Source organism: Salvelinus namaycush, chromosome 39 (genome assembly GCF_016432855.1).
Source record: "Salvelinus namaycush isolate Seneca chromosome 39, SaNama_1.0, whole genome shotgun sequence".
Lineage (NCBI taxonomy): Eukaryota > Metazoa > Chordata > Actinopteri > Salmoniformes > Salmonidae > Salvelinus > Salvelinus namaycush.
This window is the reverse complement of record NC_052345.1, coordinates 15,574,906-15,593,989: the sequence shown is the minus strand read 5'-3', so window position 1 is coordinate 15,593,989 and position 19,084 is coordinate 15,574,906. Positions and strand designations below refer to the sequence as shown.

General features: G+C 45.6%; 1 pseudogene; it reads left to right on the top strand.

Annotated features, from left to right (window-relative positions):
• LOC120032727 overlaps positions 1–18,064 on the top strand; it is a 171,716-nt pseudogene extending 153,652 nt beyond the window's left edge.
• Positions 18,065–19,084: the final 1,020 nt, after the last annotated feature.

Genomic DNA, 19,084 nt, shown 5'->3' with positions numbered 1-19,084 from the left:
CAATCTTTTCCCCTGTCACTCTCCCTTCCCCTCACTCTGCCCTTTCCCTCCTCTCTCTCTCTCTCTCTCACCCTCCTCTCCTCAGCCCACACTCCAGACAACTCGTTCATGGGCTTTGTGTCTGAGGAGCTGAACGACACGGAGAAGAGGAGCATCATGCAGAACAAGGTCAACAACATGGCTGTGGTTTACGGCAAGGAGGCCAGCATGTGGAAGGTAGGCAAAACACACACACACACGCACAATCCACTCACAGAGAGACATGGGTTCAAATAATATGTATCATTTCAAATACTTTAGCTGTACTTGATTTAGCTTGCCCGATGAAATGGGATAGTCCCAAAAGTGCACACCAAGCGCTCCAGGCCGGCTCAAGCAAACACTTAATGTACTTGAAAGATTTCCAACACTATTTCAATCCAGGTCTGGGTGCAGAGAGATAATTATCCCACTGACATAGAAAGTTATACGTAGTCGGGTAAAGTGCCGGGGGGGGTCAAATCTTTTTCGATATTTGTAGTGCCATTCAAATTCCCTTCATGAATAAAGCATATCTCATCTTTAATCTAGAGCTGCTTTATGTCATCCAGCTCATACTCTAAATTGCACCCGTAATATCCCTGTGCTCTCAGAATGAATACTTAGGCATTTGGATTGATGTGGATTTGACGTTTAAAAACATATAGATGAGCTGGATAAGAAGCGAAGATTTCAAGTTGGCTTTTTCTATTGAAACAGATGGTGCCTTTCTCTAAGCAGTAGGAAGCAGATTATTCAGTCAATATTTGTATCTGTTCTTGATTATGTTGATGTTATTTATCAAAGTGCAGCTGCTACTACTCTTAAACCTTTGGATGCATCTACCACAGTGCCCTTCGGTTTGTTACAGGCGACAGTTTTGATACTCGTCACTGTATCCTGGATCAAAAGGTTGGCTGGACTACGCTAAAGACCCTTAGATCTCTACATTACTCCCATTTATTTTCCAAGGCTTTACTTTATGAACTTTCGTCTTATCTAACTTTGCTGTTAAAGTACAGACACCTGAGTTGCCAAATCTGTTGACAGGATTGGTTAACTCTTGAGGTTCCTAGTGTCTCCACCGAGCCCGCTAAATCTGCTTTTAGTTTTAATGCACCGTATTGCTGGAAGAACATTCTGAAAACGTTTCATCTTGATGTTCTGGTGCCGTTCGGGCAATTTAAAGTATTGATTGGGGATTTATTTGTGGAGGAATGTGAATGTTTTTCTGTGATCTGTGATGTTTTATTTGTGCTTTGCATGACTGATTTTTTGCATTTTAATGTGTGAATACAGTATACAGCATATATACTGAGCAAAATGCCAAAGCAACATGTAAAGTTTTGGTGCCACGTTTTCTGAGCTGAAATAAAAGATCCCAGAAATGTTCCATATGCACAAAAAGCTTATTTCTCTCACATGCTGTGCACAAATTTGTTACATCCCTATAAGTGAGTATTTTCCTTTGCCAAGATAATCCATTCACCTGACAGGTGTGGCATATCAAGAAGCTGATTAAACAGCATGATCATTACACAGCTGCATCTTGTGCTGGGGACAGTTAAAAGGCCACTCTAAAATGTGTAGTGTTGTCACACAACACAATGTCACAGATGTCTCAAGTTTTGAGGGAGCGTGCAATTGGCATGCTGACTGCCAGAATCTCCACCAGAGCTGTTGCCAGAGAATTGAATGTTCATTTCTCTACCATAAGCCACATCCAACGTCATTTTAGAGAATTTGGCAGTCCAACCGGCCTCACAACCGCAGACCATGTGTAACCACGTCAGCCCAGGACCTCCACATCCAGCTTCTTTACCTGATGGATCGTCTGAGACAGCTGATGAAACAGGAAATATTTCTGTTGGTTTGGGATGAGTTGGACCGCAGAGTGAAGGAAAAGCAGCCGAAAAGTACTCAGCATATGTGGGAACTTCTTCAAGACTGTTGGAAAAGCATTCCAGGTGAAGCTGGTTGAGAGAATGCCAAGAGTTTGCAAAGCTGTCCACAAGGCAAATGGTGTCTACTTTGAAGAATCTCAAATATAAAATATATTTTCATTTGTTTAACACTTTTTTGGTTACAACATTATTCAATATGTGTTATTTCAAAGTTTTGATGTCTTCACTATTATTCTACAAAATAGAAAAAATAAAGAAAAACCCTTGAGTAAGTAGGTGTTCTTAAACTTTTGACCGGTAGTGTGTGTGTGTGTGTATATATATATATATGTGTGTGTGTGTATTATATTGAACAAAAATATAAAGGCAACATGCAACAATTTCAACGGTTTTACTAAGTTACAGTTCACATAAGGAAATCATATAAGGAAATGACTGATTTCCTTATAATGAACTGTAACTCAGTAAAACCGTTGAAATTGTTGCATGTTGCCTTTATAGTTTTTTTACAGTGCATTCGGAAAGTATTCAGACCCCTTGACTTTTTCCACATTTTGTTACGTTACAGCCTTATTCTAAAATGTATTTTTCTCATCAATCTACACACAATACCCCATAATGACAAAGCAAAAACAGGTTTTTAGACAGACCCTCCAATAGACACATGGAGACTCACAGACAGACTCAATATAGATGAGAAGCATACTGTGTTAAATCAGCTCCTTTCCATTTGCTACAGTCAAGAACAAGAGGTTAAATCAATATAAAATACTAGAGGGGTTACAATCTTATTCACATCCTCATCCACACTATGTTACCACACCCCTCCTAAACACTCACACACTTGCCATGTATCTACTATCTGTAGAAGATATTACATTTGGCACGCAGCCGCACGTGGATACATTTAACGGAGTCATACAGCTTTCATTTGCAGCCTGGTTGCTCACAGTGCATATTCGATGAGGGAGAGACTCGAACTGGATGTCATTTAAAGACGTGGCTTAGCTTTGTTCTCTCTCTGCCTCTGTTGGCGAGCGGCAATTTGCGTGGATTCTTATTCAATGGTTTAGTCTTGTATCTCAAGGCGAGACAGAAGATGTTTTAGAGACAGTGTGTGTGAATATTGAGCAATTGCCGCTTTATAGGAACAGAAGGAGGGAAATGTAATACATGACAGATAGAGTTGAATATTTGTTTGTTCTTTCTCTTGTCTTTCCTCTTCTCGATTCCCTATTCCCTTCCGTATTCTTCTCCCCTCTCTTCTTTGACACTTCTCTTCTCTCCTATCCCCTCCTCTCTTCCTCCTGTGCGTCTCTCCATTGCATCTTGGTGGATGATATATTCTGCTGCAGCTCCAGGTAAGACTCTTCTCAGTCGAACACACCAGCCCTGTTCCCTCTCTTTTAAACCTCGGTTCGTCATTTAGTTCATCGTTTCCTCCATGGTCACACATCTATGAACACACGATACAGACTCTTGTGAATGTCAGTTTGACCATAAAGCTGCTATCACAATGTCACAATGTCACAATGACTTCCTTTGCCTTTTCTTTTATACATGTTTAATTTAGAGATAATGGTGAATTGACAAGACATAAGTGGTTTGAATAGTCCACTGCTAATCTTAGCCTGCAGCTGTCTGTGATGAGAGAGAGATGAAATATTGGACTGGGAAGCTGTGGGGTGCCACAGATGTCTTTCTGAATATTGAATACTGGGCGAGCGACTAGGACATCTGGTCCAATCAAATATACTGGAGCGGACCCAGACTTCACGTGCCCATTTTATGAAGTAGTGGTTCTATCTATCTCAACGCTCTCGAAACAGTTGTTTTTTTGGTGGGTTAACTTCTGCTGTCTCTCTTTCTGCCGCTTGAGACAATTTGTCGAACAAATCGATAGTTCTTGCTTGCGCTATGTGGTATTGGGCTTAGTCGTATCATGGAGACATGAGTAGAGGAGAGGTGTGTGTTGGGTTTTAAGGGATAGTACTAGTATTGATTTCTGAAATGTTAACCTTGTGAGTCGGGCCTGTAAGGCAGGCTAAAGCCGTAAACAATATTGTGATGACTTCATCTCGTGTTCCAATGGGCATAGGGGGTTTCTTGTGCTTTTTGCCGGGGATATCGCTCCTTGTCTTGGCAACCAGCCTCCTCAAAATCAGGAGTGAGTTGGAGAGGTAGAAAGAGAGATGGTAACAGTTAGAGGGAAATTGTGAGTATGGAGAGAGGAAGATAGAGTTATGTAGAGGTCTGCAGGTGCTGTGTGTTTTTGGAGCCAGTATGTTCATGCTCAGTATGTTGAGTTGAAACCCAGTCAAACAAGCTCAAACCCACCACACAAAGTTCAGGTTGACTTCTATTGTATAAATAAAGTCCCGGCCGTTTTTCACTCTCTCGTAACCCAACCTTGATCTATATGAACTGATTCCTGAGAATAGAGTCCGGGTTAGATAATTAGCATTACTAATGTGGCCCGGGTCTGGCCCAGTCAAGCCAGGTCAAGGATTAGCTAGCCTGGGCTAAGCCTGGGTTACATCCGTGTGTGCGCGTCTGTGTGTGTGTGGTTCTCTCTCTGTTTCGTTGGCTCTAATTCATAGTGTCTGGTGCACTCAGAGCGTTGGCTAATCTCCTAATTGGCTGGGAAAATCCTCAGAGGAAACCATCTATCGCAGCAGCCAACCAATTACAGCACAGCCTACAGGGCGAGCACACAATAGAACAGGGATACAGTAAGCTTCTTAACATCCAGGAAGCAGGAAGTCAATAAGGAGACCTGGGCTGTGGTTGATTCACATTGAGGGGTGGGGGGGGTTTTGTTTTTCAGACGTGGAGGCTAGCTATGAAAGGGTGCCCATGTTTAAACACACACAGGCGAAGCGCATGGACGCACACACACAAACATACACACACGAGTGCACTCACACACACTCTCACACATCTACCACCTCAAAATGCATCCCCTTTTATGTCAACAACTTTGCACTTCTCTCACCCACACGAAAAACCCAAAGCCTCCATATCCACTTAAGATGCACTGTTGGGTTTAACGGTTGTGCCTCTCAGAAGAAAGACGTACTGTTGCTTCGGCACATGAATGCACTGTATAGAATCAGCCAGAAAGCACATCTGTTATTGTGCGTAGATGTGGTTTGCTTGTATACCACAATAGATATGTGTACTCCCTATTTATAATCTATTCATTTCAATGTATGGGCATAATCTATTCATTTCAATGTATGGGCACAATCTATTAATTTCAATGTATGGGCACAATCTATTAATTTCAATGTACGGGCATAACCTATTCATTTCAATGTACGGGCACAATCTATTTATTTCAATGTATGGGCATAATCTATTAATTTCAATGTATGGGCATAATCTATTAATTTCAATGTATGGCCATAATCTATTCATTTCAATGTATGGGCATAATCTATTCATTTCAATGTATGGGCACAATCTATTCATTTCAATGTACGGGCACAATCTATTCATTTCAATGTATGGGCATAATCTATTCATTTCAATGTACGGGCATAACCTACTCATTTCAATGTATGGGCATAATCTTTTCATTTCAATGTATGGGCATAATCTATTCATTTCAATGTATGGGCATAATCTATTAATTTCAATGTATGGGCATAATCTATTCATTTTAATGTATGGCATAATCTATTCATTTCAATGTATGGGCATAATCTATTCATTTCAATGTATGGGCATAATCTATTCATTTCAATGTATGGGCATAATCTATTCATTTCAATGTATGGGCAGGCTTGCTGTTTTACAGTCTGTATTCCTAAGGCCCCATTACTGCATGATGGAACAGCGGGACTATGAAGACACACCCACAGACACACTCTAACACACACGTTCATACTATTATTCTTAATTATTTTGTATTATTGTTTGTTTATTGTTGTATATGAAATGTTTGTGACTGTCCTTGTCCATCAGTGTATCGGTGTTTTGTTACCTGTCATGTTTTGTGTTTTTGTGGAACCCAGGAAGAGTAGCTGATGCTTCAGCAAAAGCCAATGGGCATCCGAATAAACCACTGAATAAACCAATCAGATAGGTAGAGACGTGTGAGAGCTCCACAGATAGGTCAGGGAGAGGGATGTCATAGCAGCCAGTAAGGAGATGAGTGGAACCGGCTGTCACAGGCTGGCTAATGCTGTGCTCTGCTGCTGCTGCCCTCTGGGTGCCTGGGGTGGTACTGGCAGTCTGCCAGTTTTTTTCCCTGCGTCCTTACATGGACGCCTCGCTCTCTGGCGCCGGGAAGAGACGCTAGGGGCCAAATGTGTGTGATGAGATAGAGAGGGATTGAGAGAAAGGGTGTGTGTTTGTGTGTGTGTGCGCACGTGTGCAGGAAACCATGCCAGATCCCTAGCACCTCACCTCATTCATATTGACGGCCCACGGCATTGCGGCACTGTGTGTGTCTTTGGGTTTTCTAAAGGGGTCTGTCACATTAAATGCCCTGCGCTCACTAACAGGCAATGGCTTTGCCTCTCTCTGTGTGAAGATGCTAACGTTCACACAGCACACACTCACTCAGTGAATTCACAACCACTCATACACACACACACACACACACATAAACACTCATAGTGCATTATCACGCGTACACACACACTAACACACGCGTACACACACACTCATTGCCACTTATATGTACACTCATAAACAACCCCACACACAGCCATTAACGCATCACCTCTAATCACGTCATTCTCTCTGTCTCTCCTTCCCTCTCCAGCTCTCCCCTCCCTCCTTCCCTCTCCATCTCTCTCTACCTCCTTCCCTCTCCATCTCTCTCTACCTCCTTCCCTCTCATCTCTCTCCTTCCCTCTCCAGCTCTCCCCTCCCTCCTTCCCTCTCCATCTCTCTCTACCTCCTTCCCTCTCCATCTCTCTCTACCTCCTTCCCTCTCATCTCCCTCCTTCCTTCCCTCTCCAGCTCTCCCCTCCCTCCTTCCCTCTCCATCTCTCTCTACCTCCTTCCCTCTCATCTCTCTCCTTCAATTCCCTCTCCAGCTCTCCCCCCCCTCCTTCCCTCTCCATCTCTCTCTACCTCCTTCCCTCTCATCTCCCTCCTTCCTTCCCTCTCCAGCTCTCCCCTCCCTCCTTCCCTCTCCATCTCTCTCTATCTCCTTCCCTCTCATTTCCCTCTCCATCTCTCCCTCCCTCCCTCTCCATCTCTCTCTACCTCCTACCCTCTCCATCTCTCCCTCCCTCCTTCCCTCTCCATCTCTCTCTACCTCCTTCCCTCTCCATCTCTCTCTACCTCCTTCCCTCTCCATCTCTCTCTACCTCCTTCCCTCTCATCTCCCTCCTTCCTTCCCTCTCCAGCTCTCCCCTCCCTCCTTCCCTCTCCATCTCTCTCTACCTCCTTCCCTCTCATCTCCCTCCTTCCTTCCCTCTCCATCTCTCCCTCCCTCCTTCCCTCTCCATCTCTCTCTCTACCTCCTTCCCTCTCCATCTCTCCCTCCTTCCTTCCCTCTCCATCTCTCCCTCTCTCCTTACCTCTCCATCTCTCCCTCCCTCCTTCCCTCTCCATCTCTCTCTACCTCCTTCCCTCTCCATCTCTCCATCTCTCCCTCCCTCCTTCCCTCTCCATCTCTCTCTACCTCCTTCCCTCTCCATCTCTCCATCTCTCCCTCCCTCCTTCCCTCTCCATCTCTCTCTACCTCCTTCCCTCTCCATCTCTCCATCTCTCCCTCCCTCCTTCCCTCTCCATCTCTCTCTACCTCCTTCCCTCTCCAGCTCTCCCTCCTTCCTTCCCTCTCCAGCTCTCCCTCCTTCCTTCCCTCTCCATCTCTCTCTACCTCCTACCCTCTCCAGCTCTCCCTCCTTCCTTCCCTCTCCATCTCTCACTCCTTCCTTTGCTCTCCATCTCTCCTTCCCTCTCTGTCTCTCGCTCCCTCCGTACCTCACCCTCTCCCATCGCACTTGCTCCTCCACTTTCTCCCTCAAACTCAACCCACTCACTCTCTCCCTTTCCTTTCTCACTCGCTCATGACATTTTCCACCGTCCCACTTCCTCTCCTCGCTCACCAACTCCCCATTCACTTTCTTACAGTCTTTCTCTCTTCCCTGCTCCTTGTCTATCAGCAGGGTAAGGAGGGTTTCCTCCAGATCCTCCACAGGTACATGGAGGTCCACGGGACGGTGTACTACGAGACCCAGCGCCCCCCCGAGGTGCCTGCCTACGTCAAAAACCACGGCCTGCTGCCCCAGCACGAGCTGCAGACGCTGCTCCGCAAGGCCAAGGTACTGGAACACACACACACACTAGACGATACACAACATACACAAGAGGTAACACACTACAGATGTGGGATCTTAATTGGATCATCCTGTTGCAGGATAATTTTCCTGCAATGCAGGAAATGGAAATGTATTTGAGGTTTAAAAAGGCTTCTTAAGTTTGTAATTTCCACTTTGAAATTCAGACTTGATTTTCAGTTACGGAAAATGTATCAACCCCTACAAACAATGTCCATTCATTATAATCCTCATAATAATTCATATTTCCTGTTGCTGCAGGATTCTTTTCCTGCTGGAGCAAACTGGCTCAAATTAAGATCCTAGATCTGTACGTGCGCAAACACATTCAGGCACCATGCACGCACACATAATACACACACACAACACACACACACACACGTTCCACACACACTACTGTTGCACCAGCACTAACCACAACAGCATCTACGCAAGGCCAACACACAGTTACCTTCCAGTCCCTGGTATATCTGTAAATAGCAGCATTTTCAATTGGCAAGCATTAATAAAAATAACTGATGGTTATCCTAACTAGTATCATCTTCGTCTCCTCCACCAGCTCTTCATCGGGTTTGGTTTCCCCTACGAAGGGCCCGCCCCTCTGGAGGCCATAGCCAATGGGTGCATCTACCTGCAGCCCAAGTTCCACCCACCCCACAGCTCGCTCAATCACGAGTTCTTCAGAGGCAAGCCAACGTCTAGAGAGGTGAGCTCCCATTGGTCAACACCGTATCTAGTACTGTACCACTCTTCAATTGAAAATTAACAAACTACCAACATTCCCGATTGTACACCAAATGTGCCACTTATACATCACAGAATATTGCTTTAAACTGGAATGTTCTACTACTTCTATACTCCACCCCTCTCAGGTGTCGTCCCAGCACCCATATGCAGAGCAGTACATCGGGCGGCCCCACGTCATGACAGTAGACTACAACAACTCTCAGGAGTTTGACGCCGCCATCAGAGAGATCATGAGTACCAAGGTACAGTTATTTCATTATGTATTTCTTGACTCATTGTTTTCTTTGGTAGTGACCAAACACACTATGTTGCACCAGGGAAGGATTGTACAACCATATAACGAGTCTGACGAGCCCGACGCGAACGATATACTGCTTTCTCGGGAACAGGCCCAGATCCCCGTGATTTGCGTGAAGAGGAGGCGGAGAAAAAGGGGCCAAAGGGCGGGCTGCCTTCTGAGAATTCGTAGGCGATCGAATTAACCCCACTTCCTTCCATTCTGCTAGCAAACGTGCAATCTTTGGAGAATAAAATAGATGACCTACGCGCAAGATTAAACTACCAACGAGACATTCAAAACTCGAATATCTTATGCGTGGCTGAATGACGACACTATCGACATACAGCTGGCTGGTTATACTCTGTACCGGCAGGATAGAACAGTGGTGTCTGGTAAGACAAGGAGCAGCGGAATATGTATTTTTGTAAATAACAGCTGGTGCACAAGCTATTGCTCGCCTGAGGGAGAGTATCTCATGATAAGCTGTAGACCACACTATCTACCGAAAGAGTTTTCATCTGTATTTTTCATAGCTGTTTACATGCCACCACAGTCAGAGGCTGGCACTAAGACAGCATTGAATGAGCTGTATTCCGCCATAAGCAAACAAGTAAACTCTCACCCAGAGGTGGCGCTCCTAGTAGCCGGGGACTTTAATGCAGGTAAACTTAAATCCGCTTTACCAAATCTCTATCAGCCTGTTAAATGTGCAACCAGAGGAGAAAAAAAAAACTCTGGACCACCTTTACTCCACACACAGAGACGCATACAAAGCTCTCCCTCGCCCTCCATTTGGCAAATCTGACCAGAATTCTATACTCCTGATTCCTGCTTACAAGCAAAAATTAAAGCAGTGACTAGATCAATAAAAAAGTGGTCAGATGAAGCAGATGCTAAGCTACAGGACTGTTTTGCTAGCACAAACTGGAATATGTTCCGTGATTCCTCCGATAGCATTGAAGAGTACACCACATCAGTCACTGGCTTCATCAATAAACGCACCGATGACGTCATCCCCACAGTGACCGTACGTACTGTACATACCCCAACCAGAAGCCATAGATTACAGGCAATATCCGCACTGAGCTAAAGGCTAGAGCTGCCGCTTTCAAGGAGTGGGACTCTAACCCGGAAGCTTATAACAAATCCCGCTATGCCCACCAACGAACCATCAAACAGACAAAGCATCAATACAGGACTAAGATCGAATCGTACTACACCGGCTCTGATGCTCGTCTGATGTGGCAGGGCTTGCAAACCATTACAGACTACAAATTGAAGCAAAGTTGAGAGCTGCCCAATGACACGAGCCTACCAGACGAGCTAAACTACGTCTATGCTCACTTCGAGGCAAATAAGACTGAGACATGCATGAGAGCACCAGCTGTTCCGGAAGACTGTGTGATCACGCTCTCCGCAGCCGATGTGACTAAGACCTTTAAACAGGTCAGCATTCACAAGGCCGCAGGGCCAGATGGATTACCAGAACGTGTACTGCGAGCATGTGCTGACCAACTGGCAAGTATCTTCACTGGCATTTTTAACCTCTCCCTGTCTGAATCTGTAATACCAACACGTTTTAAGCAGACCACCATAGTGCCTGTGCCCAAGAACACTAAGGTAACCTGCCTAAATGACTACCAACCCGTAGAACTCACGTCTGTAGTCATGAAATGCTTTGAAAGGCTGATCATGGCTCGCAACAACACCATTATCCCAGAAACCCTAGACCCAATCCAATTTGCATACCGCCCCAACAGATCCACAGATGATGCAATCTCTATTGCACTACACACTGCCCTTTCCCACCTGGACAAAAGAAACACCTATGCGAGAATGCTATTCATTGACTACAGCTCAGCATTCAACACCATAGTGCCCTCTAAACTCATCAATAAGCTAAGGACCCTGGGACTAAACACCTCCCCCTGCAACTGGATCCTGGACTTCCTGACGGGCTGTCCCCAGGTGGTAAGGGTAGGTAACAACACATCCGCCACGCTGATCCTCAACACAGGGGCCCCTCAGGGGTGCGTGCTCAGCCCCATCCTGTACTCCCTGTTCACTCATGACTGCACGGCCAGGCACGACTCCAACACCATCATTAAGTTTGCCCATGACACAACAGTGGTAGGCCTGATCACCAACAACGACGAGACAGCCTATAGGGAGGAGGTCAGAGACCTGACCGTGTAGTGCAAGGACAACAAACTCTCCCTCAACGTGATCAAGACTAAGGAGATGATTGTGGACTACAGGAAAAGGAGGACCGAGGACGCCCCCATTCTCATTGACAGGGCTGTAGTGGAGCAGGTTGAGAGTTTCAAGTCCCTTGGTGTCCACATCACCAACAAACTAACATGGTCCAAATGCACCTCCGGAAGCTCCATATGGAGAAGCACTATCTGCAATGATTTAACCTAGGACAGTGGTGTATGCTACTGGGAAACAGTGTGTCCACAGCCAAGGAGTAATTAGCAGTAAATGTGGCTTAATGGGAACCTGCAGTCAGCTTGAGGCTACAGGGAGTGTGAGAGGTTGAGAGAAGTTGAGCAAGAGGTCAAACATGCCGATTAAAATGCCTCTATAAGGCTGTGTTGTTTGTGTGTGTGTGATTTTGTGTGTCTCTAAATGTGTGTGTGTTCTCCACTCTCCTGCTGTCTGCTGTGTCTTGTCAGACATGCCATAGCTTAGTGCCCCAGCGCTTACTCTCTGTCTGTCTGTCTGTCTGTCTGTCTGTCTGTCTGTCTGTCTGTCTGTCTGTCTGTCTGTCTGTCTGTCTGTCTGTCTGTCTGTCTGTCTGTCTGTCTGTCTGTCTGTCTGTCTGTCACTCCACTGAAAGATGGCTGCCCTGTCTGTCTGTCATTCCACTGAGAGATGGTTGCCCTGTCTGTTTATCCATCTGTCTGTCTGTCTGCCTGTCTGTCACTCCAGTGATAGATGGCTGATGGGCCACTTCACCCCTCACTGGAGACTGCACACTCCCCCTGTTTGTCTGTGGGCTGGCTCTCTGTCCAGGGCGGCTCCACATGCTCAGCCATGCAGACCAAGCAATCTCTTCTGGCTGACACTTCTTCATGTTCACATAAATCCATATCCATTTCTCTTTCTATGTCTCTCTCTTGCTCTGTCTCTCTCTTTCACTCTCTCTCTCTCGCTCTCTCTATGTTCCCCCTTTCTCATTCTGTCCATCCCACTGACCTGTCGTTTTCATATTTATCCCTCTTTAATAAATGGGAGGCAGGGAGGGAGGGAGGGAGGGAGGGAGGGAGGGAGGGAGGGAGGTCAAGACTGTGCCTCTCTCTGCTTAGACCAAAGCAAATGTTGTGAGGCATATTTCTGTGCTAGTTTATATACATGATTCATAAAGTGTTATGTTTTGATCAGATTTGTGATGTGTAACTTTTTTCATACATCCTCTCTACACATTTGCTATTCTTTATTTGAAATTGGAAAAGTCCGATTTCACATGCAGTGAAACATTTTGTATTAAAACATGATTTACTGAGTGATGTAACGTTTACAAGTGAGATTTGGAACATTAGATACGTGATCTACTGTTAAAACTGGAGGGAATACATTATTAATATGTAGTCTGTACTTTCAGGCTCCACGTATTCCTAATGGAAAAGTTTAACATAACTATTTGTGCTTAATCCAAAATGTATTTCCTTGAAATATTACAACATATTATCAGAGACACTTGGTTCCAAAGGGACATCCAGTTAAGTAATACTGTATTCAGTCGCTCGTGCTAAAAAGAAAACACACAATCCTGGTATTATAATAATAATCATTTTATAATAATTGTTATTTTATCTAACCTTTATTTAACTAGGCAAACCAGTTAAGAACAAATTCTTATTTACAATGATGGCCTACCAAAAGGCAAAAGGCCTCCTGCGTGGACGGGGGCTGGGATTATAAATTCAAAATAAAGAAAAGGACAAGAGAGACAACACAACACTACATAAAGAGAGACCAAAGACAACAACATAGCAAGGCAGCAACACATGACAACACAGCATGGTAGCAACACAACATAACAACAACATGGTAGCAACACAACATGGTACAAACATTATTGGGCACAGACAACAGCACAAAGGGCAAGAAGGTAGAGACAACAATACATCACACAAAGCAGCCACAACTGTCAGTAAGAGTGTCCAAGAGATTGAGATAAAGTGTCCAGTCTGAGTGTTTGTTGCAGCTCGTTCCAGTCACTAGCTGCAGCGAACTGAAAAGACGAGCGACCCAGGGATGTGTGTGCTTTGGGGACCTTTAACAGAATGTGACTGGCAGAACAGGTGTTGTAGGTGGAGGAGGAGGGCTGCAGTAGATATCTCAGATAGGGGGGAGTGAGGCCTAAGAGGGTTTTATAAATAAGCATCAACCAGTGGGTCTTGTGACGGGTATACAGAGATGACCAGTTTACAGAAGAGTATAGAGTGCAGTGATGTGTCCTATAAGGAGCATTGGTGGCAAATCTGATGCCTGAATGGTAAATAACATCTAGCCACTCGAGAGCACCCTTGCCTGCTGATCTATAAATTATGTCTCGTAATCTAGCATGGGTAGGATGGTCATCTGAATCAGGGTTAGTTTGGCAGCTGGGGTGAAAGAGGAGAGATTAAGATAGAGGAAACCAAGCCTAGATTTAACTTTAGCCTGCAGCTTTGATATGTGCTGAGAGAAGGACAGTGTACCATCTAGCCATACTCCCAAGTACTTGTAGAGGTGACTACCTCAAGCTTTAAACCCTCAGAGGTAGTAATCACACCTGTGGGGAGAGGGGCATTCTTCTTACCAAGCCACGTGACCTTTGTTTTGGAGGTGTTCAGAACAAAGTTAAGGGTAGAGAAAGCTTGTTGGACACTAAGAAAGCGTTGTTGTTGAGCATTTAACACAAAATCCGGGGAGCGGCCAGCTGAGTATAAGACTGTATCATCTGCAAATAAATGGATGAGAGAGCTTCCTACTGCCTGAGCTATGTTGTTGATGTAAATTGAGAAGAGCGTGGGGCCTAGGATTGAGCCTTGGGGTACTCCCTTGGTGACAGGCAGTGGCTGAGACAGCAGATTTTCTGACTTTATACACTGCACTCTTTTTTGAGAGGTTGTTGCAAACCAGGCCAAAGACCCCTCAGAGACACCAATACTCCTTAGTCGGCCCACAAGAATGGAATGGTCTACCGTATCCAAAGCTTTGGCCAAGTCAATAAAGATAGCTAAATACTTCAACCAACTGAGCAGTCGGATCCACATTGTTACATGGTCCTAATAAATTACAATGGGGAACTAAAATATAAGACAATCTGTTTCCGTTTTCAGATCATTTTTGTAATTTCCATTTAGATCAGGAAGCTCATTTCCAGTTAGTTTATTGAGTTTAGTTTCATTTACAGTTTCAAGTCGGTATGTGGGTGTGTTTTGCCTCAGCTAGAGAGAGAAATAATTAGTATTTTGATTAATTACAGCAATGTTGATATTCTTTAATCCGACAAATCAACGGTGAGCCTTTTGTTGAATAGCTATGAACGTCTATGCAAATGAATAGCTATGCAAACGAGTATGTCCCAAATTGCATCCTATACCCTACATGCCTCCAGAAGGACCCATCGGGCTTTGATCAAAAGCAGTGCACTATGTAGGGAATAGGCTGCCATTTGGGACACATCAAAATGACTTACACACAAGTCACCCACTGCAATTAAGCCAAACCCACTTCAAAATGGCCACGTTGCTTCCCAAATGGCACCCTATGGGCCCTGGTCAAAAGTAGTGCACTATGTAAGGAATTAGGTGCCATTTGTGACGCAGGACATGTTTATTTGTTGTGATTAATGGGTAGAATTGGCTATTTATTGCAATTAGGATGAACGATGGGGAAACAGGCCAAACAATATTGAAATTTGGAAAATATGGTCATTTAGTGGTGTTATGCTGGTTGCCTAGCAACGCATTCTGTGGAAATGTTCTGATCTGTGGGAATCTGGGTGTGTGGGTGTGTGTCTTTGCAGGTCGAGCCATACCTACCCTATGAGTACACGTGCGAGGGAATGCTGGAGAGGGTACACGCCTACATACAGCATCAGGTAGATCCACCGTGCACACACACACACACACACACACACACACACATACATACATGCAGGCACTCCGTGTCTGTTTGTCCCAAAACATATTATCATAAATGCCTTCCTAGCACACACACTAACTCACCTCTGTCTGTAATCAACCTGGAGAGGTCACTAATCAACACTGATTCTCATTGTGGACTAGACCCGGGTTTCCCAAACCCGGTCCCCTACCCCCGGTTTCACGTTTTGGTTTCACCCTAGCACTACACAGCTGATTCAAATCATCAAAGCTTGATGATGCGTTGGTTGAATCAGGTTGAATCAGCTGTGAAGTGCTAGGGCGAAACCAAAATGTGTACCCGGGGGGGGGGTGCTCTTGTGTGTTTCTGTGCAATAGCCTACTATTTGTGTAAATACACAGTCCTTGACATTATTTTTACTTAAGTCATTTAGCGGACGCTGTTATTCAGAGGGACTTAGCGCGTGCATATCGTTTCGTACTGGTCCCCTGTGGGAATCGAACCCACATCCCTGACGTTGCAAGCACCATGCTCTACCAACTGAGCCACACAGGACCACTTCCATGCTAGTCATTAATCTAATGTTACTATGTAATACATGTTTATTGGGTCATTGTTAGATACAGTCCCATATCCCGTTCTATCGTACTCTGAAAATATCTCTTCAGCCCCGTGTATTTATCTACTGTGTAGAATATTCATAACCTCTCTGTTTCCATTACAGAACCATCCCTGTGTTTATCTTCCTCAGTGTGTTTAAATAAAGTTCCTGTGTGTGTTTACTCTTCGGCTGCGTATTCCCCTCTAACCGGGGACGGTGTCAGTGGGTCACAAACCAGTGAAATACATCGAGCCGGGTCACTCTTATTCGCTGACTCCTCTCAGACCTTAGTAGGACCGACACAGACTGATCTGTCACTATCAGACTCTGATATTTCTGCTCTAATCTGTTTAATGTGTCTGACAAATTGCCAGTCAGAACTGCTATTAAAACGGTCGGGCTGATATGTCAAAACGGTTCTCTTTCATGTTTCGAAACGAGTTATCTCTCTGGTGCTGTTGGACCCAGATGAGTTTTGTCAGGGAATAGGTGAAGGATTGATGGGAGATTATTTAGAGTGATGTGCAGTATAGAGGAGGTTAGAGAAACGGCTGTTTATTTTGTATTTCTGTCCCTCGATGCCCTGAAGTGTTTGGACATGTAGATTTATTCACAGCTAAAGGCAAAAGTGTCAGCGGGCTTTGATTTGTGTTGGCTTTCGTGTTTGTATAGTGTGGGAGTGACAATTCGTGCATGTGGATGTGCGTGGCTAACTTGGCGTCTGTGCGTGCATTTGCACCGTCAACAAAAATACCACATTCTGTATAATGGAATCTCGGCACCCAGAAACAAATCTCCTGTGCGTGGTAGCACGAGAGACTACCTATGTGTTGTGTTGTTCAACATCCCCTTCCCCTCTCTCTCCTCTCCCTCCAGGACTTCTGTATCCCAGAGGCCCCCTTCCCTCCGGCCAACTCCTCCTCCTCCAAGCTGGGGCTTAGTAGTCCGACTAGCCCTGGGCCTCAATTTGTCCTGCTGCCCAACTCCAGTGCCCTAACCTGGGCCCCCAACGCCAACGCCCCCCCTGCCTGGCCCCCCCTCAGCTCCCTGAGGCTGCTGGCGTCCCAGGAGGGCCAGTCGTGTGTGGAGGCGTGCCAGCGTGACAACCTGGTGTGTGAGCCCGCGTTGTTCCGCTTCATCAATAACAGGGAGGCCCTCCGCGGGTGAGTGGCACCTTGGCACACCTGTCTTCACATGAAGCCGTATTCGTACACACACACACACACACACACACAGGACATACGTTTCTAACAGCCACACACACACACACATATGCAGACATTCGAAACACACAATCACTACACATCACTAACAATCATACAAACATGCACAATGCTCTCTGACCTCTGTAACCACCCCACCACTCAAATGTTACCATACAGTGGTTAGTTCCCTAAGGGCTGTCTATGAGCGTAATACTCAACCAGCTACAGCAAGGATGTCAGGTTCAAAGTCTTCTCAGTGATGTCAGGTGTTTTGTCGGCGCCATCTAGAGATCTGTAGTGACAGAGGAAGACGATAAGAGTGTCACAGCAACGCCAACTCTTCCTCCTCTTATCTTTCCCTTTCACCTTGTCTTTCTCTTCATCACCCATCCTGCTCGACGTATTTTCCCTTTCTTTATCTTGGGTTCCTTTTTAACTTCATGCCTGTCTCTCTCTGTGTCTGTGTCTCTGTCTGCGTCTCTGTCTGCGTCTCTCTCTGCGTCTCTCTCTCTCTGTTTCTCCGTCTGTCTCACTCTCTTTCCCCCTCGGTTCCCCCTTCCATCTCTTCCCCCTTTTCGTCCTCCCCCTCCCCTCTTGGACTCTCTTTCTCTCTCTCTTTCTCTCTGTATCGCTCAATCAAACACCCTCTATGCATCACCCCATCCCCCTCCCTTCATCAAACATTCCACCCCCCTCCCCCCACCAGGTTAGAGGTGCAGTGTGAGGTGGTGGAGGCGGAGGTCAACCACGTGTTCCCGGCCTTCTCCGTCCTACGCCGGGAGTGCGGCCTCCAGAAGGACCCCCTCCTCTACAGCTGTGCCGGCCTCAGCCCCAAGTACCGCCGCCTCTGCCCCTGCCGGGACTACCGCCGCGGCCAGGTTGCCCTCTGCCGAGACTGCTTATGAGGAGGGGCCAGGAGTTTTTCCAATGAATGCCTAACCCAGCTAAGTGGCTAGGAACAACTCCAGACGCTCTAGTTAAAGTTACCGGCCCTGGTTATGATGCTAGGAGAGGGGGTGGCTAAAGCAGAAGGACCCCCCGACTGGAAGACTTGGTTTGAGCTATCCTGTCCCATAGTCACCCCCCCCCCCCCCCCCATCCTTCCTTGGTTTCTAAATGGACAAAAATGTTTCTGATATGAGCCTATGGATGGTTTGCCTCAAAGCTCCTCACTGGCCTAAGAGAGATGTGCTGGACTATACTGCAACGAGTATAACCGTTCACCATGTGGCCACAGCAATACACAGTAATAGAGAAACGGCTATATTGCCATCTAGCTAGCTACCTAACTATTACCTAGAGGAGACCCACTGACCGGAAGATCATTGATTTGCTGCTACAATATCAATAATTTGACTTTAACCCTCCAAGACCAGGGAGTTAAGAGAGTAATTGACCCGGGGGAGAAAACGTGTCCTAGAAAACGGGACCTTTGAGTGGAACGCCAACTTCGGGTCAATAACCAATCTCCTCTCTTTCTTTGGCGCTGCGCTTTGACAATGGATGATGGACACTCAGACTCTCTCCCTAGACTCTCTCCTCCTTTTAAAGATGAAATGTTTCTTTTGTGCGACTAAGATAACCCTGACTGCCAACGGAGTCAATGCAATCAGCTCTGTTGCGCTAAAATGGACTAAAACAGATTAAAGCTTATTTTTGAATAAAGCAAACGTTTTGACCTCTGCTACTGCGAGAACAGAGGATTTTTGAGAACCTTTCGGCGGTTTTGTGACGGAAATAAAAAATAAAAACGGAAAGTTAAAACGAGATCAAAGCGTCACTGTCGTTTTGTTGTCGGTCTTGTCATGGCTCGTAAATATTTTGGTTTCTTTCATCTCCGGCCGCTCATTTACCATTTCCCTCCTGTCCTCCCCTGCCCATCCATCCACGAGAGAGAGAGATATAAGAGATGTTTGATCTTCCAC